The sequence below is a fragment of the Phyllostomus hastatus genome, unplaced genomic scaffold, assembly GCF_019186645.2.
Source record: "Phyllostomus hastatus isolate PE091 unplaced genomic scaffold, TTU_PhHast_1.1 phas_scaffold_1674, whole genome shotgun sequence".
NCBI classification, from domain to species: Eukaryota; Metazoa; Chordata; class Mammalia; order Chiroptera; family Phyllostomidae; genus Phyllostomus; species Phyllostomus hastatus.
In genome coordinates this window covers 11,345,618-11,370,608 of record NW_025334011.1, presented here as the reverse complement: position 1 = coordinate 11,370,608, position 24,991 = coordinate 11,345,618, and the positions used below count along the sequence as shown (strand labels likewise).

The following is a 24,991-nucleotide window of genomic DNA, read 5'->3' as shown; positions in this document are numbered from 1 at the left end:
GTGTGACGAGTAGCCACTGAAGAGTTCTGAACAGGGGAATGACAGGAACTGTTTAACATTTAAAATATTTAAAAAAGCATTTTTGCCCCTACATGGAAAACTGACTGAAGAGGTACATGGGTATAAGGAGATGAGGAAGGCCAGTTATTATTATCATCTAGGAACTTACGATGGTGATTGTAAGTTATATTCAAGTAGTAGGGCTGAAGTGGCAGTAGTAAAGAGGGATTTGGGGTGTATATTAAAAGGAGGGCATATAAGCCTTACTGATGGGCTGGATGTGGGTTAGCAAAAAAAGAGTAAAGTCAAAGGTGACTTCCAGTTTTCAGCATGAGTAACTGGGTGGCCCATGTATGGAGATGAAGAGGGAGACAGAACAGGTTTTGGGAAGAGTTCAAGGAGTTCTATTGCAAACATGTTATGTTTTTAATGTTTATTAGACTTCAAATAGAGACGATGATTAGGTAGACATACATCTGAGCCTTGAATACATAGGAGAAACTAAGGCAAAGAAATAAATTTCAGAGAATAGGTGGCATTTAAACAAAGAACCACATGAGATCACACAGAGAATAAATGTAGAAGGTGGCCAAGGACTGGGCCCTGAAGAATGCCAACTTTTGGAGACTATGAAGAAGAAGAGATAGATAGTAAGGGAGATACACATTTTTTGAAATTTTATGTGTATTTTATGCTTTCTAGTATAAGAATAACTAGAGATTGAGAGCTACAGAAAGACACAGCTAGACAGGAAAAGTTAGACAGATTTCTGCTCAGTGTAATGAATAAGCACTGTAATGAATAAGCTGGTAACTTACTCTTCCTCAGAAAGCATTTGAAATTATTTTACATCTACAAACTACCAAGTCTATAGCCAGTCACCATAACCTTCTTCAAAAACCACCTTTCAAAGTCATATGCCTATTCTATTCTGACTGCTGCCCACTGACTGCGTCTGGATAGCTGCATTTCACGTGTCAGCTGCTCGTTATTCCACCTCTAGTCTCTGGCATGTGTCTTAGCTCCTGTATCCAAGTTCTCACCCAAACTAACAACTTCTAGTTGCCAAACTCTGACCAAGAGGCACATGGAGATCATATTCCCCAGAGTTGCCAGAAGTTCTTGGCATAGGATCAATGAAGCATACAATAAATGAGTGATTGCAATTAATCGGGTGACAGAGAACAACTGACGTGTTAGGGAACTGCAGAACGAGCCAGATCAAGACTAGAATAGAGAACAGGAGATTGTGCTCCAGAGTAGTTCCCCCAGGGGAAAACCTGCTCTAGGTTCCCCAGTGTGATCAGACATCCTTTTTTACGGAGAAGAGTTGAAGCAATCTGAAGTTGAACCACATGTCCACGGATCCAGGGCTTCCTGGAAGCTGGTGACACTGAGAACCAAACTGGAGGTCGTGCCACCACAGGTACTTGTTCTTCCGCCCCGGGCACTTGTTCTTCTGGCCCCATACCCTCAGGGTTGGCCTGGGGACATCCGCCACTCTCTCAGCCCCAACTATAAAGGGAATTCTAAGCTATCTCATAGGTGCTTGTGAAGACTAAATAAGATCATTGTAAATAAAGTGCCTGGAAGATAGGGAGTGCTGAACACTATTAGCTGTTCTCATTTATACTTCAGATGACCATAAAAGGACGGCCAGTTGGTTAAATGGTAAAGCATGTCTCTAACGGCAACACTTTTAATGCTCTGCTAGCAAAGAAAAGTAATAAAAAGGTTTGTTTTGTTGTTTTTTAATGTGTGAACTGGTATATAATCAGTAAAACTTAAACTTGTCCTGAAAAACCTGTCCGCCATTTTTCTACACTTCTCCAAGGTTTGCCAGTTATATTACACAACTGAGAAGTAAGGATGAGATTGATAATACCAATTCTGAATGAATATCAAGCAAAACAGAACTTTCTAAGCCTAACAATTATTCTGCAAGAGTCATTCAGGCCTGGGTTGCTTGTTTTAAACATCTACATTTTTTAAGTATAATATATTTCTATTTCCTTTTATGAAATTTAAGTTTAACTAAAATCATTAAGTTGGCAACAGAAGCAGGAAACCATTTATAAGGCCAGCATGGCTATTTTACTTTTATTAATGAAAAGTTATGTAATAGTTTCAGCAAACTAGAGTTCCCTTCTTACAGTCTTTTAATATTTATAGAAATTTAAAAGAGTTATACTGCTAGAGTTCATTTTGGAAATTGAGAATTTCTATTATCTGACAGCAATCAATTATTTTAGCTCAATTACAGAAATGGCTATTTAAGAGTTCTGTTCATCTTTATTCATACCCTTTAACAACAGGTCATCTGTATCTAGTACTTGACCTAGAAGCTCAACTAAGTGTGACTGAAGAAAACTGTATTAAGAGGGTCTCAACTCCAAACCACTGAGTCACATTACTGGTCTTTTTGCCTTTAACAGTACATTTAGAAGAGAAAAGAAAGAAAGCAGTGTTCTGGGAACATTTAAAGGGCCTGCTTGTGTTAACAGATAGTGCTGTACTAAACTACCAGAGAACACACAAGCAGCTTAAAGGACTCAGAGCAAAGCTGTGGCCGAGTACGAGGAGACGTTCACAGACGCCATGCCAAGGTCCACAAATGGAGACCCCACGCCTCCTAGGAACTGGAAAACAAAACCTACAGTCGCAGCATAGTTCCCTACGTCTCCATTTCATGAAGTCTCAATTTGCAAAGCATAATTATTTTGATTTTCAGACTACTACACGAAAAGTCACTTGTAAACTACAATTTCAAATCAATAAACCTCTATTATTTATTTTTCTGCTTTAAATAAACTTTTATTTTGGAGTAATTTTAGATTGACAGAAAAGTTGCAAAGCAACTACAGAGCACCTATACACCCTTCACTGTTTCACCTGCAGTGACACCTTGCAGAGCCACGGTTTTGTCAAAAGTAAGAAACTAGCACTGGCACATTACACAAACTACAGACTTTATTTGGATTTAACCTGTTGGTTTTTTTTTTCAGTTCTAAGATCTAATCCAGGGTACCACATTGCATTTAATGATATTTTTTCTTTTAGTGCTTTAAGTTTTAGAACCTGCTAAACTTGTGTGTCTTATTAACAATGACCTCATAATTATTATAGAAAATATAGCTCCCTGTGAAATATGATTTATTGGATATTAGGGAATGTTACACTAAGATTGATATAAATATAACGTTTCTCTTAAATCACTGAATTAAGTTATGACCCATTGCCTACTTTATTAGGAACCTGTTAGATGAGATTATTTAATGTTTCAGAAATATCGCTTCAAAAAATGCTTGTCACTTACCTATCTCTCAAGACTCCAGTAAAAAGTTGTAACATATATGGTAAATCCTTTTAATTACTCCTGTAATAGAATATAAAGTATTATTATAATTCTATTCAGATAATTCCTTTTTATCAAATATATGTAAAAACTGCTTTCCTTTCATTCCCAAATTTTACTTTTAATTACTGTATAATATTTTTATTAAGATACCAAAAGAACTAATTTAAGGGAGAATAATTCCATATGTGAATCACATGTCTTTAAAAATACAGGTATGTGAAATTTAATCAAAGTTTTAAGATAAATAGAAAATGTTCTAGGAAAAAAGGCCACAATGAATAAAACTAAGAAGAATGCTTCACATTTTTTCCATGTGCATAATGCTGTGGAAATTACTAAATAGCCATAAACAAGTGAATCATATTGAGGGTACAGCCTTTCTTATGGAAAAATATAAAAGTTTGGGGTTAGGAGATTTTTGAAAAAATGTGTCTGGTCAAGTGTCCATGTGTAACAGTTTGCCGGAGAGAGTCCCAATGTATGCCCATTGTCCCAACAATTTGTCATTTGTCTTGGATTTTCCACTTTCTAGAGATGCTTTTTTTTTTTTTTAACAGTAGCATTATAACAGGCCAGGACTTTCACTTCCAGGCTCTGCCATGACCTGAGCAGTGAGTGTGAGACGTATGTGCAGTGAACCCATTCTAACACAGACACCAGTGTGGAGTGTGGTGACAGCCAGAGGGAAAAGGGGGTAGGGGGGTCAGTGGAGGGGAGCAAAAAGGAGGAAAATGGAAACTGAAAGACTTTGCTTGGGGCAATGGGGACATGATGCAGTGTGCAGACCATGTTTTCTTGAGTTGTACACTTGAAATCTGTACAGTTTTGTGAACCAATGTCACCCTAATAAATTCAATTAAAAAAACTCTAAAAGGCCCTGAGCAGTATCCCATCTCTGGATGGTCTGTAACTTTATCCTCAAAGCCACTTACAGAAAAAGTGTCACTCAGGAGTAGCTAGGAACAGCCAAGTTGACTTCATTCTTGGATAAAGTTGTAAGAAATATTCAATGCTGCTGCCCCTGCTTCTGACTAGCTTGAAGACACCAATTACAAAAACCATATGGAGAAAATGTTTTACATATAACTTTATAAAGCATGACTTTTCAACGAGATCAAATGACTGTTCTTTAAATTTATCTTAGTCAACTCTGATTACAAATTATCTTGTTTAAACAGCCAAAGTTAAACGGCAGCTGTTATTCTGTTGGCTCTATTAGCAGAAGAAATTCACACTTAAATGATGCCAGCTTCCTATCAGTGTCAGGAGATACATCAACTAGAAAATCAGTTAATTCCAATAATGGTTTGATTGTTTTTATACAATTCAGGGAATCAAAGGAACGCTTTTGGAAGTTCATTCTGTAGAACATGAAACACCTGACGTTGCTGTAACTGCTATTTAAACTCAGTTAAAAAGTTCAACAACAAAGATAAAATTACAGTCAGCTTTCATTATTGAAAGTAATTAAGCTCTATAAAGCAAAACCAAACCATTGCTCTTAGAAGAAACAGAGTTATGTTTCTGTGAGCCTTTGGCCACAACATTTTCATCAACTGACCAAACATAACCTTATTTTACCTGCATTTCTGCTTAGAGACACTTTACTTAATATATATTATTGAGTCACTGATATTGAACTCACAGTCAATAGTACTAACTCCTGCCTGTATGAAACTTACTTAAAATGCATTTTCTCTGTAAAATACATTACATTTCAGCCCTCTGGTACTTAGGAACAACATACAGCAGCACTTCAGCACTGTGCCTGGGCACTATCTTAAACAAGGAAATCATCAACGAGTACATAAACATGCAAAAAAATGTGGCACTAGGCAGACGGTACTTTACAGTATTAGAGCTGAAAAAAGGAGGCAGAGAATTGGTATATTTTACCTAAGCTGGAAACATGTGTTAAGCAATCCAATTTTTGTCTCACTCTACAAATGTCCATGAATGACTATAAAAGCAGCATGAGTACAAATTTTGGCATTACAAATATATTTTTGTAACTAGAATTTGCAAAATGGAATCTGTGAATAATGAAGATAGATTGTCTTTGTTTTCACAGTGCCAATACAAATTTTGTTCAAGCACAGCATCACAGTAAAAAACAATGTTCATATTAATTAAAAAATTATGGAACAAAAATTAAAATGGACTTGTGATTCATATTCACAACTGTGCCATATAAACTTTAATAATATACTAACAATCGGTGTAGAAGCAAACATATTACACAACTGCATCCACCAAAGAAGTGCCATTTACCAAGTGAAATTTATAAATATTTAAAAACATACACACACTAGTTAAAAAAACTGAACTAGAATGTTTTCTGTGGCAAAGAGAATGTTGAATAAGAAAAAACTTCATCATGCCAGTTGTTCCTAAAACTCACATACATAGCCAAGCAAACTTAAAAAAGAACAGAAATGATAGTCAGACAACCCAATTTCAATACTTGTTATATAGTTGCGCAGTATGAACTGTCATAAATGTAAACAAGTAAAACAATGGAATGGAAGTGAAAAATAAACTCTTACTTTTCTGGTCAATTTTGACAACAATGTTAGCCAAAACAGTTTAATGGACAAAAGTACAGTCTTTTCAACAAAAGGTACAGGGACAACATGCAAAAAAATTAGGTTGGACATCTTCTTTATACTAAACTCTGAAATTAACTAAAAACCACAGATGTCAGTGTAAGCACTACAACTATAAACCTCTTAGAAGAAAACACAGAAGTAAATCTTTAGCATTAGGTAATGGTTTGTTAAATAGATAACAAAAGCACAAGTAGCAGAAGAAAAAATAGATAAAATGGGCTACTTCAAAATTAAAATATTTTGTGCTGCAAATGATATTATTAAAAAAAAACTCCAGAATGGGAGTAAATAATTGAAAACCATATAAAGAATATAATAAAGAACCCTTGTAATTCATTAATGAAAAGATTTTTAAAATTATTTAATTAAAATGTAAATAATGGGCAAGGAATTTGAATAAACATTTCTCTAAGGAAGATTTATTAGTGGTTAATAAACATGAGAAGATATTCAACATCATAACCATGAAAACTACAATACATTTATAGTCAATTTGATACTGAGACCATACTTCCCAACCATTAGGATAGCTATAATCAAAATGAGAGATTTAGCAAATACTGATGAGGATATAGAGAAATTAGAGTGCTATATATATTGCCGGCAAGGCAAGGGAATGAAAAATGGTAGAGCCACTTACAAAACCAGTTTGGCAGCTCCTTAAAAGGTTAAAACATAGAGTACCATTTGATCCAGCAATTCTACTACTAAACACACACTGAAGGGAAATGGAAACACACATCTTCACAAAGATTTGTCCATCACTGTTCATAGCAGCATTATTTATAATAGCCAATAAGTGAAAAAATCCCAGATGTCCAGCAATTGATGAAGGAATTTAAAATATTCCATAAGTATAGAAGCAACCCAGGTTCCCACCAACAGAAAAGTGTATGAAAAAGCTGTGGTACTTATATGCAATGGAATACTACTTGGCCATAAAAATTAAAATTTTACCATTTGCAAAAGCTTAGATGGATTTGGAAGGTATTATGCTGAGTAAAATAAATCAGTCAAAGAAAGACAAATACCACATGATTTCACTTATATTGGAATCTAAAGAGAAAAATAAACAAAATAGAAACAGACTCATAGATGCAGAGAACAGACTACTGGTTGCCAGAGGGGAGAGAAGTTGGAGGACTGGGTGAAAAAGGTGAAGGAATTATGAAGCATAAATTGGTAGTTACAGAATAGTCACAGGGATGCAAATTACAGCACAGGGAATACAGTCAATAATACTGTAACTGCGTGTGGTTCCGGGTGCTGGAAACATTAGGGGGACACTTTGTAAAGTACATGATTGTCTAACCACTAAGCTGTATACCTGAAACTAATAGAAAATATTGCTGAATGTAAACTCTTACTGAAAAATTAAATTTTAATTTAAAAAAAGTTAACTTTTGCTTTTAAGAAGTAAAAATGAAATAAACAGATGTAGCGGACCCATACAATGGACTAGTATTCAGCAATCAAAAGGACTGAAACACTCATACATACCACATCATGAACAGACCTCAAATACATTGTACTAAATTGAAAGAGGTCAGACACAAAAGACCTTGTACTGTATGACATGATTTATATGAAAACCAGAGTAAACAAATCCACAGAGACAGAGTGAACCAATGGTTGACAGGACTGGGGAGACTGGGAGGATGGGGATGAGGAGTGAGTGCGAATGGGTTTCGGTTTCTTTCCGATGTGATGAAAATGCTCTCAGCCTAGATTATGGTGACGGGAGTACAATTCTGAGAATCTAGTAAAACCAGTGAATTGTATACTTGAAACAGGTTAATTTTATGGCATAAAATTCTCTCTCAATAAAAATGTTTTTATGTTTATTAAAACCAACTATAGTATCTAAAAAAGAAAACTATGTTTATATGTTAAAAGGACTTATCTAAGAAAAAGATGATGATCAATACTATGAACATTAAAATGACAACAAACTCACAACTATCAACAACTAAATCTAAAAAAAAAACCAAAAAACAAAAACTTAGCAAACTATTAGAACAGGAACAGAACCACAGAAATGGAGATCACATGTAGGGTTATCAGTGGGCAGGGGGAGGGGGAGAATGGGGAAAAGGTACAGGGAATAAGCAGCATAACTGGTAGGTACAATATAGACAGGGGGAGGTTAAGAATAGTGTAGGAAATAGAGAAGCCAAAGAACTTACATGAACAACCCAGAGACATGAACTAAGGGAGAAGAAATGCTGGAGGGAGAAAGGGAAAGGGTGAAGGAGGACAAAGGGGGAAAAAAATGGGACAACTGTAATAGCATAATCAATAAAATATACTTAAAAAAAAAAGAGTGACTGACAAAGTTCTATTTCTTAACCTGGGTGTTATTGGCATTGTAATAATTCACCAAAGCAGTATATTTGATTTGAATGGTTTTGCATTTCTGTTTTATTATACAACAAAAACACTTTTAAAAGGGACATTTTGGATTTTTTTTAAAAAAGGAATTTGCAATTATATGCTAATTATTTGATTAACTTATTAAGATAATGATGAAAATATCCTATATCTGTACTGTCCAATATGAGCTCCAGAAATCTGGCCAGCATATTTGAGGAACTAAATTTTTAATTTAATTTAAGTAATTTAAATAGCCATTACAGGTGGTGGCTACCTCATGGACAATGAAGGCTTAGAGCATAAAACTACTATGAAATTTTTGGCAAAAAAATAAAGAAGCTTACCTTTAAAATATTAAAGTTAAAATGTATATACCAGAGAGATGGCAGCTTTGTGACAACTCCTATTTGTTTTTAAGTTTGCATAAACTTCTCAAAGGTCAATGAAATAAACAGGGCCTGCCATCCTTTTATTTAAGTAAATAAAAGTTAAATTTATATCTCAGAAAAGTTTGGAATCAGATGTTCTTATCTTACTGGACAGGGTTCTTTCTATAAAGAGCTCTCATACTCTGGTTTCTCATCATATCGTATAAATCTTTCACCTTTCACTATAAAGAGCTCTTAACAACAGTCCTATCTCCAGATTTCATCCAAACTCTCAAGGCATGAAAATGGCAAACTCATTAGAACATCACTCAAATAACTGCTACAATACATCGCCAGCCACCATCCCTTCTCTAAAAACCACTAATTCCATTAGAATCTTGAACAAATCGATCTAAAGTCTAAAGTTTCTGTCACCCTCCAAATGGTTTCCCAGTCCTAAGTTCTCCAGATTTGGTTTTATAAACAGTATGTCACTAAAAATCATCTTTAACATTCAATCACTTGACAAACATTTATTGAGCAATTACTCTGTTAGGTACTATATTAGGAAACAGATGAAAAGTACAATCTTTGTCCTCAAAGAGATTATATTCTTGGGGGGAGGGGTCAGGCACCAAAAAACCCTCCAGAATTGAGCAATGTGTTTAAGTGCTAAATGAGTTCCATTTACATACTTCTATGGCTGTACAGAAAAGTAGCATCTACTTCCCAGGAATAGAAGAGAGGTCAGGGAAGCAGGACTCAAGCAGAGGTATACCTGAACTAAATCTTGGAAGACAAGCAGAAAATATCCAAGCAATGAAGTGGTAAAGGATTTCAGGAAAACGGAAACCATGCAAAGGCACAAAGGTCCAAGGGAACTCAGCACTGAGGGAAGCTCAGTACTGAAGCACAGGAAGGGAGGGGAGGTAAGAGAAGTCAACACTAGGCAGGTGGGCAGAGACCCAATCCCAGAGCCCTCTGTTTGCATGGGAAGGAGTCTAGATTTTACCTGGAGGAAGTAGGAAGCCAAAGACTTTGAGCTCAGGAATAATGTGACCAGACTTGCATTTTTAAAAACATCACTCTGCAACAATATGATATATAAACAAGAAAGTCTGAGACTGGAGATAGGACAAGACTTTACAGCAGTACAGGTCGAAAAAAGTGAGGGCTCAAACTAAACCAGAAACAATAGGGATGGAGATGAAATGATGCACTTGAGGGATATTTAGCATACAGAACATCAATTGGCTGTATAAGGGGGAAATGGAAAATAAAGAATTAGGGTGAGTCCCAGAATTCTTGCTTGAGAACAAGAACAATGACATTCACCAATAAAAGAATAGAGGAGGAACAAGAAGTTTGGGTTTGAGAGGTAATTTTGAGTCTTGAAAACTCAGAAAAAAGGTATCAAATGTCCTCAGAGAGTGTAAGTAAGCTTAAGTCTACAGGCCCCCGCTCAGAATTACTGAACAAGAAACGGAGGATGGAGCCCAGCGATGTGTATTTTAACCGGCCACCAGATGGTTCTAGTGCATGCCAACTTGAAGAACCACCGGTCTTGATGAACATTACCAATAATACTGGCACAGGACCAAGCAGTCAGGTAGGCACAGATGATGTCAGAAGGGAGGTGTATTACTACTAGGATCCAGATTATAGGACTTTAAGAAATGAATTGGAGGAAAAGAAATGGAGACAGTACATGTAGACTTTTCCTTCAATAATCTTGAAGAGGTAGGAGAGAGACATACAAAATAAAGATGAGAAAAAAACGATTAACAGAATAAAGTCCTCCAAGAGATAGTTAAGGACTCAGGGCCCAAGAGGAACTTGCCTTGGCAGGTATGGCAGCCACTAGAGGCTGCCTTCCCAGTCCACCCCCCTTCCTGGAAACTGAGTCCTACTTTTGTTCTTCTCTGGAAGGATTGGGAGGCCATAAATCTTGACTAGTCTACACCAACCAAAGAACTTCTATACCCTTTTGCCACTGACTGGTTTAGAAATGGGTTATATGATGTAAAATTGGCTAATGAAATCGAGTCTGCTGGGAGGTTTCTGGGAAAGTGGTTTTTACTCTTAAAAAGGCCTGAATGTTTGTATGTCTCCAAAACTCACGTTGAAACCCTAACCCCCAATGTGATAGTATCTGGAGGTGGGGTCTCTGGGAGGTGATAAGGGTTAAATTAGGTAATGAGGGTGGAGCTTCCATAATGAAATTAGTGTCCCATAAAATGAGAAAGAGACTAGAGCTCTCTCTCTGCCATGTGAGTAAACAGCAAACAGGAGGCTGTCCACAAGCTAGGAAGGGGCTCTCACCAAGAATCAAATCATTAGACACCTCGACCATGGACCTCCCAAACTCCAGAATGATGAGAAATATAAATGTTTGTTGTTTAAGCCACCCAGTCTACAGTATCTTGTTATAACAGTCCAAATTAAGACAAGAGACACTGTCTTTTCTTATTGTCTTGGGTGCTTTGATATAGGGATATAAATCTTGGAGCTAACAGTGCCTGCCACCTTGAGACCAGGAGGGGCCGAGCCTAAGGACAAGCACTAACTGGTGGGAGAATGGGAAGACAGAAGGCTCCCAAGAGCCTAATGACAACACTTAGCTGCTGCATGAACCAACAACTATAAAACAAACTTTCTTCCAGATTTCTATTTTATATGAGACCATAAAATTTACTTCTCATTTGAGCCATTTTCAGTTGGGTCTTCTGTTACTGGCCACCTAAAAGCATTCTAACTGATATAGAATGAAAAAAATATTTTCACTGAAATGGGTGTGGATGAAATTAAGTTTGTGTATTGGAGACTTGGGAATTTGAGGAAGTTTAAAGCCTGAAGTTTCATTTATTATAAAATGTAGCTCATATAGATCTATTTTATAAAGGGAATGACCTTAACAGATCTTTTCTGCTTTAAAAATCAGTATTTTTAATTATAACAATAAAGAGTGAAGATGATGATGATTATGATAATGATATTATGAAAAACCTGTGGTTATTAAAGTATTTTAAAATCTAGGCATTTCATTCTTATATTGTTTATATTCTGCATTCCATTTGACTTCAATAGTGTAGCCATATCAATCTTTTACTCTGCTTATAACAATTTTCATGTCAGTTTCATTTTTCATACTTTCATAGCATGCATAACATTCTACTACACTATAGTTTATACAAGAAATCCTTAACTCTGAAAAACAAACAATTTGAACATTTAAAGTTGTCCCAGAAGCCCCAGAGATCCCTAAACCTCTCCTCATTTTTTTTTAAGTTCTTATTTCTTCATTCTGTTCCAGTTGAATATTTATTTCTTCCTTCTGCTCTAAATTATTGATTTGAATCCTGGTTTCTTTCTCTTTACTGTTGGTTCCCTGTATATTTTGCTTCATTTCACTCTTCATAGCCTTCACTTTTCTTCTATTTTGCAACTGTACTCAATCATTTCTGTGAGCATCCTGATTACTAGTGTTTTGAACTGTGCATCTGATAGGTTGGCTATCTCTTTATCTCTTAGTTCTATGTTTGGAGTTTTGATCTATTCTTTCATTTGGGCCATATTTCTTTGTCTTGGTGCACCTGATAGGTTGTAAGGGCAGAGCCTTAGGTTTTTGCCAGGGTGAGGCAACCCACATGGCTTTGTTGTGGCACTGTATATGGGGGAGGGGTCAGTGGGGGAACAGTGCCGCTTGCTCAGCTCTTAGCTGGCTTTCTGTCACTTCCCCCACTAACCACAAGCAAACTGGGCCTTTCTGGTGCTGATTCCTAGGTGGGTGGGTTTGTGTACATTCTAGGACACCCTAGGTCTCTCTAAGGAACTCTTCTGTGAGGCTGGGAGTTTTTCCTGTCCCTGCAACCCCCACAGGTTTTTACAGCCAGAGGTTTTGAGGCTTTAGTTTCCCTCACTGGATCCCTGGGTTGCACAGTCTGTCTCACTCCCTAGTTGTTCCTCCCAGTTTATCTGCATGCAAATATGGGACCACCCATTCCAACAGGCACTGCCTTGCCGTGCATCCCAGGAGAGGTCTCCTTGGGTGTGCAAGCTTCTGGTCCTGTGGCGCAGTCCACAGGCTTGCTCTACCAGATGTGGGAGAGCCTGGGTCTGCCTCAGCTCTCCAGGCTAGAACCAGCAGGCAGCTAAATTCAAAGGAAAGCACTTTTGTAAGTAATGAACAAGACACATGAAAGCTCTAAGATGTAGATTCCAAGATACCTCCCCCTGACACATACACAAAAGATAATCAGAAAAACAAATGAGAAGGAGAAGAGAAAGAGCAAGAAATTGAAAATTTATTTGAAAAAACAAGGATGGAGAACTTGGGAATCTGGGAAAGGAAATAAACTGCCAGGAACTCCAGGAAGATCAGAGAGTCCCAAAGAAGTTGGACCCAAGGAAACACATACCAAGGCACATCATAATTATATTACTCAAGATTAAAGACAAGGAGAGAATCTTAAAAGCAGCAAGAAAAAGGGTGAGAGTTACCTACAAAGCAGTTCCCATAAAACTATCAGCTGACTTCTCAAAAGAAAACTTGCAGGCAGGAAGGGGCTGGAAAGAAGCAGTCAAAGTCATGAAAAGCAAGGACCTACATCCAAGATTACTCTCTCCAGCAAAACTCTCATTTAGAATGGAAGGGCAGATAAAGTGCTTCCCAGATAAGATCACGTTAAAGGAGTTCATCATCACCAAGCCCTTATTATTTGAAATGTTAAACAGACTTATCTAAGGAAAAGATGATGATTAATAATACAAACATTAAAATGACAACAAACCCACAACTATCAACAATGGAACCTAAAAACAAAAACAAAGCAAACAATTAGAACAGGAACAGAACCACAGAAATGGAGATCATATGGAGGGTTATCAGTGGGCAGAGGGAGGGGAAGAATGGGGGAAAAGGTACAGGGAATAAGAAGCATAATCGGTAACCACAAAATAGACAGGGGGGAGGTTAAGAATAGTATAAGAAATGGAGAAGCCAAAGAACTTATATGTAGGACCCATGGGCATGAACTAAGTGGGAGGGAATGCTGGTGGGAGGGGGTTGCAGGGTGCAGAGGGATAAAGAGAAGAAAAAAAATTGGACAACTGTAATAGTATAATCAATAAAATATACTTTAAAAAACAGTCTGAAAACCAAACAATTTATTAAAAGATTCCTATTTTTATTTCCCATATATTTTCTAAATCTGCTCAAGAAAATAAAATAACATTTCAACCACATCTGTGCAATGATACCTTTGATTCCTATCAGAGGGTGGAAAATCAACACCGCAGCCACAGGAACAGCAGAGAAAGCATGATTTGAGCACAAATAACAAAAAGTACGAGAACTGTGTGCCTGTCCAAGCAGTCCCCAAATGGTGAAAAGAAATTTTTTGAAAATTAAATTGTAAGATAGTTTTTGAAATCCAAAACATTTTTCCTATAGAAACAATGTTGCTATAAGTAATTCCATTATGAGGCAAGTCTATAAAAACTTTATAAAAACCATATGCGTAAGACTACCGTTTGAACTATACCCAGGCAAAACAATAACTTTTCCTTTGGAAAATACATCATTTTCTCCCTCCACCCTCTCCCAAGTCCCACAAGAACTCCAGTCACGCCCTCCCCTCACCTCGCCAACCTCACCTCGCCTTACTCTCCTCTCCCCACGTTCCAAGGTCCCATCAGCCACACTGCCCTTCTTCGAACTGCAGGGCCTGCTCCCCTCCACACCATTGCTGCCGCCCCTCCTGCCCTCTTCTAGGCTACCTCCATTCAGTCTTCTGGTCTCAGCTTAAAAGCTACTTCCTCAGCACAGTTGTCCCTTGTCCCCACACTCAGTCACATATCCCTGCAACACTTCCCCAATACCACAGTATTGATCACACCGCACTGTAGTCACTTCGCCTATCTCCCTCAGAATCTCCATCATGTCCATTTTGTTTGCTATTAGTTTAACCCCAGAGCTTAGAAGAGTGCTTGCCATTTTGAAGATGTTTAGTACACATTTGTTTGTATGAATGAATTTTCATGGGAGAAGGTACATCAATGCATTTTTAACCGCATCTATGGAATATTTAAGCTGATCTTTGATGTTATCAAGGAATAAAGGGTTTCCCCCCAAAATTTCTCCACTCCTGAATTTATACCTACAGATTGTTCATGCAGAGGAGGCTATTTATCCAACTTCTTCCTCACTGGTGGTTTATAAAGTAACTTAAATAGAACATTAAAATTCTAGCAAATAGAAATAAGTATATTTTTAATATGACCTTTATCTCTTTCCTGTAGGTAATGTAATTTATTCTTATGGCTCTCACTATAACAGATAAAATGCTGATCCCCAAACTGTATCCAAGGCCTGATTTCTCTCTTAAGTGAAGAGCCACAATTTCCAGCCGTCTACAGTTTTCTACTCAAATGTCTCCCGAGGACTTCACTCGCTGCCCAGATCCTCCCCAACCTTTCTTTTCTCCTGTGGTCCCCATTTCCGATAATGACGGCACTGTCTAGCCACTGCAGCGTGACGCTCAGGTCTTCTCACCCTTGCTTTTTGAAGTCTGTTCCGTGGACTAACAGTGGTGTTCATGTCCTAGAAACCTGTTAGAAACACAGACTCTCTGGCCCCTCCCCAGATCTGCTGAATTAAAATATACCTTTTAACGAAATCCCCAGACAATCCATAGGCACATTAAAATTTGAGAAACAATAACTTATAATTCCTTTTTTTCCCTATCACCACATATCAACTGTGTCAACAACTCTCTACATAAGAAAATGCCTCAAATATATTTCATCCATGTCCATTATTATTGCTCTGAGTTGAGCTATCACCTCTTTTTACTTTTTTTAATTACAGTTTATATCCAGTATTTTGTATGGTTTCAGGTATATAACATAGTAGTTAGATATTTCAAGTGCCCACCTGAAACTGTACAGTTACAACAATATTATTGACTGTATTCCTCTTGTCTGGGACATTTCACAAGTGATACTGCATTGTAGCTATGAATTTTGTGAGAGGCTTTGTGGCTGGCTGGCTAGGACTGTGCATAATAAAAAGTTCATATTATCTGTGTTGCAACTTGATATACATATATCCCTCAGTCAGCTGTATTATTTTTTCATTACTTATAAATGTTAAATTTTATACATTCAAAACTGTTGAACTGCCTTGGTGAGTTTATTTTCATTGCTCTAATACTGAGTTATTATTCTTTCACAAATCTGATGAATATTATATTCCATTTTCTACTACTTTTTTATAAATGTAATTTTTAACTACTTATCTCTTAAACCAGCTAGACCTGATAAAGATGTGATGCGCATAAACACTCACATATAGCATAAACCTACCTCTTCTAATCCTACTACCAATCCCTTTGCTAGGATACAGCTAGGGAAATCCCTTTCATTCAAACTCCTCATTCATTTTAATTCAAACTCCCTCACATTAGAATGCTGGGAAGAGAGCAGCCTAAGGTAGTGTCCTGTGCATCACCTTAAAGATGGCCCTGAGACATCCACACCCTCTATGAAAGAATTAACAATTAGCATTTTAAGGTCCATGTTAGGGACAGAAGACATTTAAAGGACAGATCAGCAATAAAAATCAAGGCTAATTTTAGGTGTTGTGGCAACACTCACTGTCATGCTTTCTAAGTCCTCAGAACTGGGCCTGGCATGACCACCTTTTGATTTCATGTCATGGAAGCTAATTTTCAAATCAGAAAAGGGGGCTTAGTCAAGTGGTTTGCAGTTGAGTATGCCTGACTTCCGCGGGATCGTGGAAACTGGAGGGAAGGGGCACCTTTTAGATGTCACAGTAAGGGAACATGCATTGTGAGTGAGGAACCAGGGGCCATAAGTGTTCCTCAATGCATAGAGCAATCTTGTGCAACAAAAACTTGTCCCATCCCACATGCCAATAGCCACTTCACTTCAGCTAAGAGCCCTAAAGCCCAAAATGTCTTGTTGCCAGTATCTAGACAAGGCAAGTCTCCTCTCATGTATTCCGTCCACCCTGCCACAGGTACATTTGCTCAGTGGGAGGGCAGCTCTAAGGAAAACTGAGGGAGACCTCGCTGTACTGGATGCCTTGCTTACTCCTCCTGTGGAGTCTCTTGTTTTACCACCCATTCTGGCCTGCATTTGTTCAAGTAACACCCCAAGTTTCTAAACTTTGGTTACTCTCTTCTCACTCTGATCCACCAAAATCTGTTTCCTATAACTTCTTAGAAAATATCTGATAAACAAATCATACTAAAATATTAATGAGGATACAATGCATTCCTCTTCTCAGGGATGTATGTATTTAAGGCTTAAGTGAAGATACTACTTCTTACCATCTCATCTTCTGTTCCAACCCTGGTCCAAGCTACTACCATCTTTTCACCTGGATCACCATAGTAGTTTCTCAACTAGTCTCCCTGCTTTAACCTTCTAACTCATAGTCTACTCTCAACAAAGAGCTGACCCACCTAAGATCCTATCATTTCTTAGCTCAAAACTCCCTAGTTCAATAATAATAAAAGCCAAGAATCTCCAATGGCCTACAAGGCCATGATCAGAAATGAGGAAAGCTGAAGGCAGAGTATATCAAGGAGTAAAAATAAGAGTCTATTTTGGCCATGTTAAATTTGAGATGCTATGAGACATTCAAGTAGATCTGCCATAAAAGCATTATCCTTAGATCCTCAGAAGGCAGCTTTAGGCTCTATGAATGAATGGTTCTCAATGGGGGACAACTGTGCCCCCCTAGGAGACACTCAACCATTTGTGGAGGCATTTTTGTCACACCTGGGAGAGAGGTGTTCTACTGGCGTCTAGTGGGTAGAGGCCAGAGATGCTGCCGGACATCCTACAACACACAAGATGGCAACCCCACAACAACAGCAACAAAAGTAACAAAATCAGCTGGTTGAAAATGTCACAAGCACCAAAGTTGAGAAACCCCGGGCCTGAGACATAAACATGGAAGTCTTATCAAACAGACCACATTTCAAACCCAAAAAACAGAGTGAGGGGAGAAAAAGAGGGCTAAACCTTGAGAAACTCCTCTTTCACAAGTCAGACAAACGTGGAAGAACCAACACAGAAGACTGAAAAGGGTAAGCTGGAATGGGCAAAGGAAAACCAGGAAAGGGTGGTGTGACAAAGGCCAAGGAAAGAGTGTTCCTGAAAGGAAGCAGTGCTCCGCTGTGGTCAGCTGCATGCAGAGCTGCTAAGACATCAAACAGCAATGGCAGGGGTAGGAGGTTTGAAAGAATGGAGGAAGTATGCTGTGGGGAGTGAGATAATAGTGGCACAGGGGAAGACTGCTGGGTAATTTTGAGGCTGCTGAGTATATCATTAAAGTGAAACCAACAGGCAGGTAGTTGAGCTCATCTAGTTCTGAGGCTTTGCCAGACAGCAGAGATAAAAGAGATACAAAGGAATTGAGGGAATTTGCAGGAGAGTAATTTGAATTGGGGCAGCTAGGCTGGATAAGAAAGGAACTTGGGACAGATAGGAACTAATAAATAAAGAGAAATTGGGGGTGGGGGTTAATGAACTGAAAGACTTGGTAAGTCATAAACATTTTCCCAAATCAATAAATACACTTCTCCACCATGTTTTTAATTGCTGTGTAATAAAAGTCTATTTCTTGATATTATTAAGTAAATGTGATTTAATTTAATAAGAAAGAGCTATTTGGTATTTGAACACTGCTCACCCTTCTACTTACTTTTCATGATCTGGATCAAAGGCATTTGTGGGGAAAAACAAAAACAAACAAAAAAATGTTATCATGAAGGATAACAGGCCTGGGTTAAACCATCAGCTCTTTTCTTATTAATGTTATGACCTTGGAAAATTTACCTAACCTTTCTGAACCTCAATCTCTTAATCTAATCAACAGATTGTGTAGGCAGAATAATCCCTCCCCCACAAGGGTATGTAGGTCTTAATCCCTGAAGTCTGTTAATATGTCAATTTACATACTATGTGGCAAAGGGGAATTAAGGCTACAAGTAGAATTAAGGTTGCTAATCAATTGACCTTAAAATAAAGAGAGTATCCTGGACTATGGTCCTCTAAGGGAGAAGAGGGACACAGAAGAGTGCGAACCAGAGAAATGGCATGTGAGGAGGAATCAGCCTGCCAGTGCTGGCGTGGAGATGGAAGGCGGCCAGGAGTCAAGGAAATGTCGGCAGCCTACAGAAGCTGGGAAAGGCAAGAAAACTGATCCCCGCTAAAACCCCCAGAAAGGAATGCAGCCCTGCCAACACGCAGTAAGACCCATTTTGCGCTTCTGACCTCCAGACGAGTAAGATAATAAATCTGTTGTTTTAAACCATGAAGTTCTTGTTAATTTGTTACAGGATCGACAGGAAACTAATGCACAGGTGAAACAAATCATCTTCATAAACTGTTATGTAGATTAACCAACATATACAAAGTAGCTAACAGAACATCTCGCTCATAGGAAGCATTTAAATAGCTGCTATTAATATTATCAGTGTCAATACTATTAACAGCACCAAAACCAATAGACATCAACAGAAAGAACACTGACACAGTTCTAGAACTTACTTAATTCTGTGATGTAAGAGATCTTAACCTCTGCGGGACTCAGTTCTCTCACAGACGAAATGAGGGCGCCTACAACAGACAACTTCTAAAGTTTCTTCCAGCTCTAATATTTTATGACTCTAAAATCTAATTCCTTAATAACACATTCTACTTATTGCTAATTAACTGATTCAGAAAATCCCATTAAATAAAAATAGTAAGCCAAGTAGTTTTCATTTTATGTTTCAACATTTTCAATATTTTATATTGCTGAGTTATAGCCTTATAAAGTTGAGTCATGGCATAAAAATCACAGGCCTGCAAGCAAGGAAAAAATAACTAAGTCATCCTGCTACTATTTAAAGGTGTTATAGTCAAACTACAGTAATAATAGAATCTTCTCAAATAGCTCAAAGTATATTCATACATATTACCTCATTTATTCTTTTCTTAACAGTTTTATTGAGATATAATTCACATTTCATAAAATTCACCCTTTTAAAGTGCACAATCCATTGGTTTTAATATATTCAGAGTTCTGCAACTATCACCACAGTCTTAGGTCATTTTCATTATCCCCAAAAGAAACTCCCTACCCCGTTAGCAGTCACTCCCCATCACCCCTCTTCTGGCCCACTAATCCTTCTGCCCCTGTGGGCTGGCCTATTCTGGACATGTCATATAGATGGAATTATACAATAAATGGCCTTTTTTTGGTCTGGCTCCTCTCACAGAGCATAAAGCTTTAAGATTCAGCCATGTGGCAGAACATGTCATCCAGCACTCTGTTCCTTTTCATCGCTGCATGGTACTCCACTACAGTGGATGGGCCCCACTTGCTCATCCATTCATCAATGATAATATCTGGGTTGCTTCTCCTTTTTAACTATTAGGAATAATGATGCTATGAACATTCATGTACAAGTGTTTGTATATATGTACATTTTTATTTCTTTTGGATATATACCTAAAGTGGAATTGCTGGGTAACATATGGTTAACTTTATGTTTTAATCTTTTAAAGAACTGCCAAACTGTTTTCCGAAGCAGGGGCCCACTTTTACATTTGAACCAACAAGTACCAAGGTTCCAATTCCTCCACATCCTTGACAACACTTGTTATTATCTGTGTTTGATTATAGCCACCTAGTGACTATGAGTACTATCTCTTGTGGTTTTGGCTTGCGTACCTCTATGACTAATGATGATGAGCATCTTTTCATGTGCTTATTAACCACCTGTAAGTCTTCTTTGGAGAAATGTCTACTCAGACCCTTTGCCTATTTTTTAATTTCTGAATTGTCTGTTTTTATTAATGAGTTATAACAATTTTTTCATAAACTCTGGAGATGAGTACATTATCAGATAGATGACTGGCATGTATTTTCTCCCATTGTCCATATCTCATCTACCATTGTGCAGCCATTTGCACCAGACTGTGTTGCTATCCCCACTTCACAGACAGAGCTGGCAAGTCATGTGATTAAACAGATTGGACAACTGACAGACTCAAAAGAAAGCTTATAGCTGTGCTCCTGTTTTTATTTAAAGGTCATATATTGATAGCAACATTGTGACAGAAAACTCAGGAAGTCCCCTTCATTCAACCCTGATGCTGTCTATATTATTTCCACAGCTATATCAGAGATGATGCATTTATTCACTCGAAAAATAGTTAAGTGTTTGTGGCCAGCTTTGTGCCACTCCTATCTCAGGATGCATCGGTGAACATGACCTTTGTCCTCATTAGTCTTACAATTTAGCAGAGTTGTGGAAAATCCCTAACTCTAAATCACTTTATTAATAGTAAACAGTCCAAACAAAGAAATTTTTTATCATAACATTAAAAAGAGTCACCCTCAACTCAGAAGAAACGTTACAGATTTTAATGCAAGTGATATTCTTTTTTAATTCAAAGCACCAAACTTATTTTGTGGCCCAGTGCAACCATGTTCTGAGTATTGGCTTTAGTATGCCAACACTTGGTTCTTATCAATCCTTTTCATAATGCAACAATGCTTACTTTAATATTTGTCAAAATGCAACTTTGACAAAAGGAAGATAACTCATATTTACCTTTAGCCAGAAAAATATGGAGGTTCAGAGTCTCTATCATGGCCCATTCTTACCCCATGCTGAAGAAAGATGTCATATCTCCATTAAACACCAAAACAAAAATACAGAATCACAAATCTGAAAACTTAAAACAGTAGTTCTAATCTTTTCTATCAAAGTATTCCTAATGCAAAGCAGAGAAACTAAATAATCCCCAGGAGACTGGAGCCCTAAGTGGCCCAGGCAAACTTTAAATTTCTTGGTTTTGGTTTTTTTCCCCTTAAAGAGTTTACACAATTGTTACCTTCTCAACTATAATACATCCAGTTTCTTAAAAAGAACATCTGACATTTTTAATTTGGGTCATTATAAAAAGTTGTTGAGAAGGACAAATAGAATGCATGGCTTATAACTGGAACTACATTAACTTAAATGGTGCAAATTTTAGTAAATTAAAAAACAGACAACGAGTAAAATGAACACTCAGGAAAGAGGTAGCATGCCTACCCCATGATTCTGAGTGCCCTCAGCACCCTCCTTTGTCACTGGAGGGTGTGCATGCTGCATCTAGCTGGCCACATGCTTCAGGATGAAGAAGGCACGGGCCAAGCAGGGAGAACATGACCAGAGGTGACCCCTGGGACAGGCAATTGCAGGAAGGCAGCTCACAGCTCAATGCGGGGCTTCTCCATGCTGTGAACTGTGAGGCTAGGGGTTCTCTGCAGGTGTCTTGAGTTGCTTTGTGGGGTCCAGAACAGCTGTAAGTGGGCAGAGCATTGTACTGCTGTCTTACGATTCCCTCACTTTCACCTGTCTTATATACTGGACTCTCATATTAATTTTCTGAAGACTGTGCTCTGACTTCAGAGAAAGGGGCTGAAAACCTAAATCTAGAGAAAGTCTTGGCTAGGCAGACAACAATGTCCATCAGATCTGAAAGACAAGGTGAAGACAAATGGGAGAATGAATAATGAAGCCGGTGAGGAGCAGAGTCAAAAACAGGAAAGGGTGCGGTAAAGCCAAGGGTCGGGGTCAGGCCTTTATCCACAGAAAAGAATGCCTATTGTGGAGTGGGTGCGTCTGCTTAAAGGAACAGCAATGGGATCCTTCACCCAGAAGCACTCAACTGCTTATACCTTAACCTATAACATGCTATTTTGGGGCCACAATCTTACGCTTCTCGCTCTCTAGAATCCTTAAGTCCCATTGCCAATCAATTTTCTACAAAACATCTGAACCATCAGAAAAGTAAGACTCACTCCTCTGATTCAAACCTTCCAATGGCTTTCCCATGGCACTTGAAGAAAATCTAAATTTTTATGGTAGCCCTAATTAATTAACCTCTCATTAATTATCACTCTCCTCCTCATTCATGCTCCCCAGTGCCCTGGCCGCTACTCGAGCAAGCTCCTGGCCAGGCCCTGCCACGCTGTGTCCTTACCCCTGTGCACCGCTGTGTCCTCACTGCATTCCAGACTCAGCTCAGAGGGCACCTCTTCTAAGAGCCTCTTTCCATTCAGAGTATCTAAAACAGCAGATGCATCACTCTCTAACTCTACCCTTCCTCTTTTCAACATTACAATCTAAAACTACACCCCCCCCACACACCCCTCTGTATCCACATATATATATGTTGTCCAGCTCCTACTAGAAGCAAAATCGACCAGTGTAGGGCTCCATGTTGATCACTGTTTTGATCTAGGTAACCACATCACCTAGAACAGCACCTGGAACATAAATGCTCAATATCTATTGAATGAATAAATCATATTTGATCTTAAATATGTTTAAGCACTCAGTTTTCCCCCAAACTCCTCTTTTTTCCCAATCTATCAACTATGCCTCCACGCTTCACTTCTTATCTGCTGTAACCTATAATGTGATCACTCAGCTTTGCCCCTTCTCTTGCCTAAACTCTCAACTGCTTTGTCAGCTTGTCCTTTGCTTAAACCAATCTAAGGATCTACTTCTTCACCCCAAGCCCCACCCATCTAAACATAATTGCTATTAAAGGCCCAACCATACGGGAATGGGGACTCTGTAAACACAGTCTCCCATCTCAGCAGGCCCTTGCTCCCTGCTGCCCATCAATCTTTCGGGGGCTCCCGATCAGCTTTGTATCACACCCCACAGATGCAATTCCAAACTTCCATCACTTTTTTCAAGCTTCCAACTCTCCACTCCACTCAGCAAATGACATCATCTCCATGGAAACAATGAAAAGGTTATTAGGTCTAACTCCCTCAGTTTCTTCCACCCCAATGACCAACAACCAACAACCACAGGCCCACTCAAACCTTTTTCCTGGCTGTGTGAAGGAAGGATGTCCCTCTTCACACCCACAGCCAGCCCTCAACCGGAGCTCCTGAACTCAAGCCACCCGACCCCTCCTTGGGAACCCGATGCCATCATTGATCCACCTTCCCTCCACACACTCAACTTCTCCTTCTCTTCTGGCTTTTCTCCCACGGCATGAATGCTTAAATCTCTCCTATCATAAACCAAATGAATGAATGAACAACAAAATCAATTTACATCCCCAAACCTTGCACTATCCCATTTGCCCCTTTCTCTTCACAGCCAAGTGTCTTAAAAGACAGTCTAAACTCATTTTTACCACTCTGCCCGCCTCCCCAGTTAATTAAGTAACCCTCTGCAAGCTGAATTTTACCTGCAAACACAAAACTGCTCTCTCCAAAACACAGGGAACTTCTTAACTAAAATTCACTCAGAATTTACTAGACCCATCAATTTATTATCGACAACCCTCATTTTAAAATCCTTGTCTCTTGGCTTCAATAACATTACTGGTTCTTGGTGGTGTACTTTTTGGGCCACAGTCTATTTGCTCTTGACTATGATCTGGGAAAAGCCTCTGTCTGTGGTATAGCAGTTATAAGCATGGGCACTGTCATAGTCAGCTTGGGCTGCCACAGCAAAGGACATGACTGGGTGACTAAAAGAAATTTGTTTTGTCACAATTCTGGAGGCTGGAAGCCCAAGAGCAGGAAGCCAGCCTTGTCTGGTCCTGGAGAGAACTCTCTTCCTGGATTCTCACTGTGTCATCACATGGAGGAGGTCTCTGGTGTCTCTTTCTCTTCTGTACAATCAGGGTTCCACACTCCAGCCCATTTAACCTCAAACACCTCCTTAAAAGCCCTGTCTCCAACACAGTCACTGGAAGGGTAAGTCTTCAACATGAATTCAGGAGGGCATAATTCAGTCTGCAGGAGCCAACAATAATATTTTAAGTATGGTAAAACTGAATGTTATGTAACAATAACTGTGCAACTATGAGAACTCTAAAGTGACAAAGAAAATGGATATCACATGAAAATATCAGGATACAAAGTTTTATATATGTAAAAATATGCATATGAAATAAAAAGGAATATATCATAATCATAATAGGAATGATGTTCAAGTAAAAGAGTTTATTGCTGAACGCTTTGTTAGACAATTTAAAAAATAAATTTTCACACACAGATTATGTAAATCAAAAGCTTCAACCAAGAAAAATAATAGAAACAAATCTTTCTCTTTGTTTCCTGCTTACATCATTGCCATTCATATTAACTAGGGTAGAGGCTATTCTGCTGTAACAAAACCAAGAATATAGTGACTCATGCAGGTGGGAGTTTATTCCTCTCTAATGTCCAGGGCTAG

The 24,991-nt window shown here is 38.4% G+C and overlaps 1 protein-coding gene across 20 annotated transcripts in view; it reads right to left on the bottom strand.

The window, feature by feature from the left end:
* ZNF438 (zinc finger protein 438) overlaps positions 1-24,991 on the bottom strand; it is a 170,553-nt gene that overhangs the window by 130,342 nt on the left and 15,220 nt on the right. For 16 of the 20 annotated variants that reach the window (XM_045857828.1, XM_045857822.1, XM_045857830.1 and 13 more), the window contains one exon: positions 3,317-3,376. The exons of 1 other annotated variant lie outside the window; for it this stretch is intronic. The gene's annotated coding sequence lies outside the window, so the exon portion shown is untranslated. Of the gene's footprint in view, positions 1-3,316; positions 3,377-21,346; positions 21,425-24,991 lie in introns of all 20 variants that reach the window. 3 more of the 20 variants (XM_045857826.1, XM_045857827.1, XM_045857829.1) reach the window with 2 other exon arrangements.